At 45.4% G+C, this 10523-nt stretch overlaps 1 protein-coding gene across 1 annotated transcript in view; it reads right to left on the reverse strand.

Annotated features, from left to right (window-relative positions):
• LOC125623570 (ficolin-2-like) overlaps nt 1-8506 on the reverse strand; it is a 53256-nt gene extending 44750 nt beyond the window's left edge. The window contains exon 1 of the mRNA XM_048823155.2: nt 8188-8506. The gene's annotated coding sequence lies outside the window, so the exon portion shown is untranslated. The remainder of the gene's footprint in view (nt 1-8187) is intronic.
• Between the last annotated feature and the right edge of the window lie 2017 nt (nt 8507-10523).

Here is a 10523-nt window from a genome sequence, read left to right on the forward strand (position 1 = left end):
TACACTGGCTATAACGTGCTCCCGGCTGGTTTTGCTTGCAAACAGCTTTTCTTCCACCATGAGGTCTGTCCCCACGAGGGTGCCCTCCAAGGAGGAGATTAGCTTGGACCACCCCCCACGTACAGTGTGGCCCCGGCTCACTCTACCCTCGATGCCAACTTCCCCTGTCTGACAAGGACAGGGGTCCGAGCTGCCACCTGCGCACTTGGGGTCTCAGCTGCCCCCCTGCCCATCACAGGGCTCAGGCTGCGGGCTCCGCACCCCATGGGGCTCCTGCTGCTGGACCCCATTGACCACCCCGGTCAACTGAGCTCCACTGAGCTCGGGCTGCAAGTCCCACTGACCCTGGCCCCGCTCTCCCTGGGTTCAGGCTGCCAGCCCCACGCAGAGCACTGGGGTTCAGGCTGATGGGGGCAGGGCTCGGCTGCCAGCCCAAACTGCCCTGCCCCGCTCTCCCTGGGGCTCAGGCTGTCTGCCCTGCAACCAGGTCCCACTACTGCCTCCAATGCCCAGGGTCCTCTGGCCACTATTACTGAAATTTTTCTGGCGCACCCCCTGTAATGTTCTGCAAACCCCCAGGGGTTCGCAAGCCCCAGTTTGGGAACCACTGATCTTGACCATCCCTGACAGGTGTTTGTCCAACCTGCTCTTAAAAATCCCCAATGATGGAGATTCCACAACCTCCCTAGGCAATTTATTCCAGTGCTTAATGACCGTGACAGTTAGGTTGGACATTAGGAAAAACTTCCTAAACCACCCTTGTTGAAATTTAAGCCAATTGCTTCTTGTCCTATCCTTGGAGGTTAAGGAGAACAATTTTTCTCCCTCCTCCTTGTAACAACCTTTTATGTACTTGAAAACTGTTATGTCCCCTCTCAGTCTTCCCTTCTCCAGACTAAAACAAATAGATGTTTTTCAATCTTCCCTCATTGCTCATGTTTTCTACACCTTTCATCATTTTCGTCGCTCTTTGGACTTTCTCCAGTTTGTCCACATCTTTCCTGTAATGTGGTGCCCAGAACTGGACACAATACTCCAGTTGAGGCATAATCAGCACGGAGTAGAGCAGAAGAATTACTTCTTGTGTCTTGCTTACAACACTCCTGCTAATACATCCCACAATGATGTTTGCTTTTTTCGCAACAGCCTTACACTATTGACTCAATCTTAGCTTGTGATCCACTGTGATCCCCAGATCCCTTTCCGCAGTACTCCTTCCTAGGGAGTCATTTCCCATTTTGTAAGTGTACAACTGATTGTTCCTTCCTAAGTGGAGTCCTTTGCATTTGTCCTTATTGCAAATAGGATGAAATTCTTCAGACCATTTCTCCAGATCATTTTGAATTTTAACCCTATCCTCCAAAGCACTTGCAACCCCTCCCAGCTTTGTATCATCCGCAAACTTTATAAGTATACTCTCTATGCCATTATCTAAATCATTGATGAAGATATTGAACAGAACCAGACCCAGAACTGATCCCTGTGGGACCCCACTTGATACGCCCTTCCAGCATGACTGTGAACCACTAATAACTACTCTCTGGGAACGGAAAGGAGTACTTGTGGCACCTTAGAGACTAACCAATTTATTTGAGCATGAGCTTTCGTGAGCTACAGCTCACTGGTTTTCCAACCAGTTTTGCACCCACCTTATAGTAGCTCCATCTAGGTTGTATTTCCCTAGTTTGTTTATGAAATTACAATAAGTTTAGTGAACAAAAAACATGGAGCTGGTTACAAAAAGTGGGAAGAGGGGAGGGAAAGAAACATGAAAACCTTTGTGGAATTTCATTTTTTTTTATTTTTGGTTAACCTTTTTCACTATTTTGCTACCAGCTCTAGTTTCCTATAACAAATAAAACCTGAACTTAGCAGAATACATCTGTCAAAACAATAAATATGCCTGTTTGGGCCTTGCAGTGAAAATGAGCAAGAGAGAGAGGGAGGGGGAGCACAAGCAACAGAGGAAGGGGGGGATGGAGTGATTGGGGGGGCCTCAGGGAAGGGGCTGGGCAATGGACAGGGCAAGGGTGTTTGGTTTTCTGGAATTAGAAAGTTGGCAACTAGAATGTGTTGTCATGGCAGGAGGGCCTTGCCTGCACACACACAAATGTGCCACATGATACCATAACAGGCTCCTCCAAATCTGTGAGTCGCAAGAGCCAATGTGCCAGAGCGGGGGACAGGCCCAGACCCACAGGACAGGAGCCGCCTTTGCGGGGTGAGTATGGGGCGGCCGGACTTGCTCTCCAACCCATTGGGACCTTAATAGCACTTAACATTAAGCACCCCAAAGAATATTTTCACCCTCTGCCTGTGGCTCTCAAGATTTCTGAACAGGTGTCTGCCTTTAACTTCAACACATTAGCACATTTTCATAACATGATAACAGCAGCATCCTGCCCATCACTCAGGCCTGTAACCTTGGCATTGTTCTTGACTCAGACACCTCTAGGTCCTCACATCCAGGCTATGTCTAAACCTTGCAGATTCCTTCTGCATCTTATTGCTAAGATGCAGCCTTCCCTGTCCATCCACACAGCTAAAACTCTTGTCCAAGCTCTCATCAACTCATGGCTCAATTACTGCAACATTCTTTTCTCGGGCCAGATTACGTGTATCAAGGCCAAACTCAGACCCATTCAGAATGCTGCTGCAAAGATCAGGTTCCCCTCAGAGCCCCCTAGGTCTCCAGGCATAACAAGGAAACTCCTTACAATTTAAAGTCGCAACATATAACATTAAATAGAGTTTTCAAATATACCCCAAAACTCTTTACAGTGTTGCCCTTCCTAGCATGAAGGATCTTGTTACCATTGTACCTAAGCTCCTACACAATGTTGAATCTATTTATCCTCACAACAGCAATGTAATGTAAGACAGGGCTATTTCCCCATTTTAAAGATGCATACGGCAGCCTGGAGAGAACGAGCCACTTATCCAAAGTGTCCCAGATCCACAAGATCTGTGCAACACCCCAGCGTTTCAACAGTCTCTTGGAGGAACTTCGTGTGCCAGATCCCAAAGCGGTCCCACTCTTCCTTCAGAGGAGGCAGTGGCGGCTGTGTGGCCTACTAGGCTGAGCTACTGAGCTCCAGCACTCCAGTTTCACACCTTGAGCTCTGCTCAGCAAGTCCAACGGAGGCAGACTCCTGGTAGAGACCTGTACATTCTTCACGGACTGATGTACCCCAGCAAGTATTTGCAGTGACACCCAAGCAGAGTTTTCAAAATAGATTGGGATTTATTAGTCAACTGGAACACAGCATTACAAGCCCTTAGGTTAGCTCAGAGAAATAAAGGTTTAAGCATAGTCCTTTCTAGTCAAGCCAGAGCAATTCACCAGCTAAGCTGTAGTAATCTCCATTTTCAGGATCTCTTCCAACCCTAATCTTCTATGATTCTATGAAAGGAGGTCATCTAGTCCAATCCCCTGCTCAAAGCAGGACCAACACCAACTAAATCATCCCAGCCAGGGCTTTGTCAAGCCAGACCTTAAAAACCTCCAAGGATGGAGATTCGACCACCTCCCTAGGTAACCCATTCCAGTGCTTCACCATCTTCCTAGTGAAATAGTGTTTCCTAATATCCAACCTAGACCTCCCCCACTGCAACTTGAGACCATTGCTCCTTGTCCTGTCATCTGCCACCACTGAGAACAGCCTAGATCCATCCTCTTTGGAACCCCCTTTCAGGTAGTTGAAGGCTCCTATCAAATCCCACCTCACAGTTTTCTCCTGCAGACTAAATAACCCCAATTCCCTCAGCCTCTCCTCATAAGTCATGTGCCCCAGCTCGCTAATAATTTTCACTGCCCTCCACTGGACTCTCTCTGATTTGTCCATATCCTTTCTGTAGTGGGGGGATTAAAACTGGACACAATACTCCAGGCGTGGCCTCACCAATGCCAAATAGAGAGGAATAATCACTTCCCTCAATCTGCTGACAATGCAGCCCAATATGCCTTTGGCCTTCTTGGCAACAAGGGCACACTGCTGATTCATATCCAGCTTCTCATCCACTGTAATTTCCTGATCCTTTCTGACTTCCTTGGTCAGTTCCAAACTTCCAGGTAAGAGCTGCGAGCTTCTTTCGCAGCCTAAAGCCTAAACTTAACCCTCTGTCCCAATCCTTTGTTTTCAAACTGGTGTCTCTGCTGAGCTTTGCTGCTGAGTGTGGATTCACGAGTCATAGGAGCTTGCATTGTCTCTCTGGACCCCAGTTGGTCTGGGTCAGTTTCAACCAGTTCATTAATGACTCTGCTGCTCTGGGTGGAATGAACAAAGTGAGACACACACATGCGCCTTTGTCTCTTACAATCTTCTCCCCCCCCCACCACCACAGGGTAGCAATGCACAGTATAAAGGAGAAACTGAGGCACACATAGGCCACAAATATACTACAAAAAAATTCCCCACTTCACCACACAAGGCCCACTCAGGGTTTGTGGCAGAGAACTGAACCCTAGTCTTCCCAGACACAGGCTAGTTCCCTAACCACTAGAGCATGCTTCCTCTTCAACAGCTGTGATATTCCCTTTACTTAGCATAGGTAATACGGAGCCACCAATTACTGGCAATGGCATCTCTAAAGCTTTTAATGATGACCATTTTATTTTTCTGAATTGCATTAACCTCAATCAGAGAGCAGAAATATATTTATAAGGATACACTCAGACCTTTGCCAGTTCGTTGAGACACAAACCAGTATAGCCCTCTGTATACAATCAATGTTTTATTTAACTATCACATTAATTTTATACCTGTTGGCCACAAGCCACTTTCCCAGCGTGTGGTGTCATCTACACCCATGGTTGCATTTTAATCAGCTTAAGAAAATTTGTTGTTTGAGTCAAAATTGCTGCAATGTCAGCAGTGGGCAGAGACGCACAGGACAAGTTTAGGCAAACTGTGTAATCTCCTGAACACTTCTTTGATTAATATGGGATGCCCCATAATAGTTTGTGATTAATATAGAGTGCCCTGTAATTTGTGAATACTGTATGTTGGTCTGGTTTTCTGTATAAATATTTTGATTTAAGCGCCTCTGTCATAAATATAAAGGGAAGGGTAACAGCCTTCCTGTATCCAGTACTATAAAATCCCTCCTGGCCAGAGATACAAAATCCTTTCACCTGTAAAGGGTTAAGAAGCTCAGGTAACCTGGCTGGCACCTGACCCAAAGGACCCATAAGGGGACAAGATACTTTCAAATCGGGGGGGAAGAAGGGGGAGAAAGGTTTTGGTCTGTCTTTTCTGTGTGTGCTTGCCGGACACAGGTCAAGGAAGCAAGCAATCCAACTCCATTAGAATTAGTAAGTACTAGCAAGGGAATGTGTTAGCTTATTTTTGTTTTGGCTTGTGATTTTCTCTGTGCTGAGAGGAAGGTGTAATTCCTGGTTTTCTTTTTGTAACTTTAAAGTTTGGCTCAGAGGGAAATCCTCTGTGTTTTTGAATCTGATTGCCCTGTAAGATTATCTTCCATTCTAATTTGAGAGTGGTGCCTCTTTTACCTTTTTTCTTTATTATAAAATTCTGTTTCTTTTAGAATCAGATTGGGGTGTTTTTTTTTCGTGTCCTAAAAAAACCCAAGGTTGGCCTGTGCTCATCTTGTTTATTCTCAAGCCCCCCCAGGAAAGGGGGTGTAGGGACTTGGGGGAATAATAGGGGGGAGTAGGAACTCCAAGTGGTCCTTTCCCTGAGTTTGTCTAACTTGCTTGGTGGTGGCAGCATTACCTAATCCAAGGTATAAGGGAGAATTTGTGCCTTGGGGAGTTTTTAAACCTAAACTGGTAGAAATAAGCTTAGGGGGTCTTTCATGAGGGTCCCCACATCTGTACCCTAGAGTTCAGAGAGGGAAGGGAACCCTGACTGCCTCTCTCTAGTAGACTGTCTAGGATGGGTCAGGCAGCCAGCCAGCAATGGCTCAAGATGGTCACGTATCAGTCTCCACTAAAGAGTTAAGGAACAAAGCCAGAACTATCAGTAGTGAGGACTCTAGCTTGGTCTTTTCACAGCCTAGGAGACTGATTTAACTGGGGGCGGGGTGGGGGGCAGAGGGACAAAGCCCATGAACACTGGAATAGACAACCTGCAGAACAAAGAACACTTGCAGGGTTTAAAAGCACACTCTCAAGTAATAGGAGGATAACCGGACTGAAAAGCCATTCAGAGGAACCTGGGGGGGTAAGAACGAAGCAGGATTTGAAGCAGCTAGGCCTGCTAAAGTCACCGTTATGGGATGGTAGGACTTCAGGTCAGATAGACATGTGTGTAGGCTTTTTATAATCCTTTGTCTCGCTGCTGCATAAAATAGGTTTAAGAAAGCTGTTTGGGGCCCATCTCATTGTCACAGGATCCCAAAGGGAGAAATCATGGGTGCTCGAAACCTCATCAGATCTGCAGGATGAAAATGGTAGGTATACACCACGTAGCCTTACCAAATCTTGGTTTAGAGAAGCGGGGGGGGGGGGAAATCGTGAACCTCTGCCCTAAGACAGGTAAGTGTAGGAGCCCAAGACCTGAGCATAGGTGCTGGGTGTGCTTCCGCCCCCACAGCTTGAAGGAGTAACAATCCAAATACAGGGTTCCAGAACAAAAAAATGTTCCAGCACCACGGGACCCGAGTGCACTTGGAGAGACCCAAAAGGGGACAGAGGTGCAGCTAGCCCTGTAAGCTTAGGCTGAACCAAAGCCAACAGGGTCAGAAGCTGATATTAACTTGTTATCCACAAACAAAACCAGCCATATACTCACAGACTCAATAACCTTTATATTAGATGAATGAAAAATAAGATCAAAAGCAATCTTACAAAGAGCACATTGTCTCTCTTTCTCTGCATCATGCTGCATGGGCTGGCAGGGGGTGGGAGCAGGTTTAAGACCATCTTGGGGATTTTCACTCCCTGAGTGTCTGGAGATTGATTTGATTGCGGAAGTGATGACCCTGACCTTCCAGTGGGAGGGAGAGCTACCCAAACAGTCTCCAGAACTCTGATCTTTCCCCCTCCTCCACAGACCGGTTGACGCATGGATCAGCTCCCTTAGCTGGGGAGTTCTGCACAGTCAGAGGTGGCAGTAGGGGTAGAGGGATAAGAAACAATCAAGTGAATAATGGAGGCTCTAAAAAGAAGATGTGAGCATCTCCCACCCTCAGGCCCAGGGTAATGAAGGAGACCCTGTCCACAAAAACACAGAAAATAAATGGTATGGAAAGAACTATTTATCTGAGTAGCACGATAAGCGCGGAGTGCTCTTTTTACTGGGAGCTGCCTGCTGGGTTAACCTGGCCTACTTTTCATTTCAGAGAACCTTCAGGAATAACTGTGACCACTTCTTGCCCTTCCTTCCATCAGCTAATGCCAGCAGCATGGTTCCCTTGTTTCCTCTTCTAGTAAAATCCACTCAGGCTGGAGTCATGACGATGTGCCTTTTAGCACCACCCCTGTAGGCGGTAGCACATTTACCTATTCTCAGGTTATTGTTGTGGTCCATGGTTGTACATGGCAAGTTCTTATGAAGGGAGAGGGAATCACCTGGGGAAATCATGACTGCAATTTCATTTCTGTTTATCATAATGTTAAAGTTTTGTTCACCAAATGCTGGACTTATTAGTTCTATGTTCTTTTGTCTCCCTTCGGCATGGTGTCAAATTTTTGTACATTTTTTTCCATTTTCATAATGAATATACATCGATGTAAAGCTCTGAATGTCCTAGCACACCATTCAGAATGCAATTAAAACTCAGCCAGACAGCTTAAAGTTGGCATTGTGTGTGGACCTAAAAAATCTTATGTCAAGTACACTTAAGAAATCCAATACACAACAAAGATGTAACCCTTCTTCCAGATGTTGTCAGCAGTGGCAACGGCCAGGTTCAATATTAGCAAAACCAGCTCGAGCCTCCACCTGGAAACCTGGGAAAACAAAACACCTCTCCTGGGTGCCCTTACTAAGCAATACTTCTCCATTCACAAGCACCAAGTCCATGTATAACACAGGAAAAACTTATTAAGAGAAGAAAATTTGGGAAAATACAGTAACGATGACTCAGAAGCATGCAAATAATAAGCAAAACTCTCTCCCAAAAGCATCTTGGGCAGTAGTCTTTTGCCTGAGTTTCCCATGGGGAAGTCCAATAGACAAATATCCCTTTAACACACCACTTCCTTCACTGTACCCCACTCACAGTTTGTTGGCATAAGTTTGTTGTCAGAGGTTAGCAAAGTCCCAGAGTCCAGACGTGCATTCAAATAGGTTCACCTCTACCGCCTGGGAGAAGGGAGGCAAGGTTTGCTGCCTGGCTCCTGTGAAGAAATGCCTGTCTCTTGTCTCACTGCTTCAGTTTGTTGCCTCTCATTATATGACCTCTTGCCACTGCTTTACTACTGATAGCAATTGGGCTACTACTTCTTTAGCATCTCATTTTCCTGGTTTACCGTTATCACTAGGAAGAGAGGAAGATTCTTAATTGAATCTATTCAGCTGTGTCTTTAAACTCTGCAGTCCCAGCAAGGATAAGAATGTTCAAATAACACATAAGACCCTTCAACAGAAGCCATACACCCACCCAAAAAAAAGAGAAACATTAACATTCCTATCTTCATTTCTCCCCTCCCCCTGGCTTGGCTTTTGGCTCACTACCCAGCTGTTCAAGAATGGGCTATAGGTTATGGTGATCCCCCTTAATCAAGGAATATGAAGTATAATTCTACTGCCCTTTATTCTTACAATACAGGGAATAACATTTAATTACCCCTATATCTAAGACTTATGTGAATTTTAACCCAAAACAGCCAAAAATGATCACGATGATACAGTAGGAGTCACTTATGCAAATAAGATCTGCTCATGAGGTCTTTTCCTCTCATTCATCAATAGATGGCCACAGAAAGCTCACTCACCCCAGTGGCTTACATCTATAGTCACTGAGGTGTATTGACTATAGAATTATCTCCCAATGGAATGGGTGTGATCTCAGATTTTAATAAATGCTTGTAAAGGGATATATACTCCAGTTCATCCTGACAGTTTTGTGTGATAGTTTTAATACATTTTTTTTCCAAGGAGAATTTCTGCATTCTAAAAAAGTCAAAATTTACCAAGTTCTCTAGCAAAAAATGTACCTACCTCAGAACAGAGAAGTGCTTGAGGTTCAGGAGTATCTTGCTTCCCCTTCTTCTAAATTATAATGATTAGAGTTACCATAATTTCATCTCACGGAGCTAGTGCTCTGGCAATAAGCTTATAGCACCCAAAAATCCCCACAGATGTCATTGATCTACCTTGAACCTGTGCTGCTGAGATTGATGTGGAGGTCTGGGTGGTTTTTGGTTTTTGTTTGTTTTGGGAAGTGGGGGTAGGGGAGAGTTTGCTAGAAGGCACCAGCCCAAAGCAGGTAGATGCTACTTTCCCATTCCATCTCAAACAGCTTGTCACAGCCCTTAACTGGACCCTCATGAAATTTCACGTCCCTGATATCAGGTTCAGAATTCCTGCCTAGAAGATGGGTGGTGTGACGGGGCAAGGCCAGACAGCTATAGAAAAGTAGTGGGAGACATATATTAGCCCCAGGCTAAACAAATCCCTGTGACCAGGATAAGTAAATGGCAACTGCTCCAGGTCAATTAAGACACCTGGAGCCAATTAAGATCTTTCCAGAAGGCAGGAAAGATAGCTAGGTTGATTGGGACACCTGAAGCCAATTAAGGGCTGGCTGAAACAAGTTAAAAGCCTCCCAGTTAGTTGGGGGGAGCTGAAGGAGGATGGTGTATGGTAAACTGGGTAGTACAAACCAAAACAGGTAGAAGGAAGGCAGTCCTGAAGTAAGGGTGAAGGAGATTTTGGGGAAGTGGCCCAGGGAATTGTACATGTCCTGTTTCTAAAAGGTCAGCTAATATAGCTGATGCTATTAGGGTTCCTGAGCTGGAGCCTAGACTCTCTACTGAATTAATCAGTGAGACTGAGGGACAACAGAGATGGTGTGAGAGAGAGTTGCTTCTCTTCATCTCCCTTGCTGGCTTATGATGAAAATAACTTAGTAGGCTATGACCCTTCTCTCTAGAGAGAGAGAAGGGCTATGTGGAGGGTCACACTGAGCCTGAGGCTAGCAAAATCTGCCAGGAAGTGTGGGACCCAGGGAGAACAGGACAGAGCTTTGTCACAGGGGGTAAACTATTAAAATAACATTTATAAAGAATGAATAGTAACTCTGTTCTATCCCCTATAGTTTCTTGAGGGGACATTTTACCAGTATAATCTCTATGACTGTGTTATCACTTGATTTGATTTAAAAGTGTATTTTTTCTCTGAGAGGCTATTTCACATTCCAGATGGGAAAGAATTTATCTTGCTTTTGCAATAGGCTGGTGTATATTTATTAGAATTGCATGACTTTCCCTGGCTATGAGAGGTATAGAATAGGGGTGAGCAAACTCTTTGGCCCGAGGGTCACATTGGGGTTGTGAAAATGTAGGGACGGCTGTGCCTCCCCAAACGGCCTGGCCCTTGCCCCCTATCCACCCC

The sequence above is a fragment of the Caretta caretta genome, chromosome 16, assembly GCF_965140235.1.
Source record: "Caretta caretta isolate rCarCar2 chromosome 16, rCarCar1.hap1, whole genome shotgun sequence".
Lineage (NCBI taxonomy): Eukaryota > Metazoa > Chordata > Testudines > Cheloniidae > Caretta > Caretta caretta.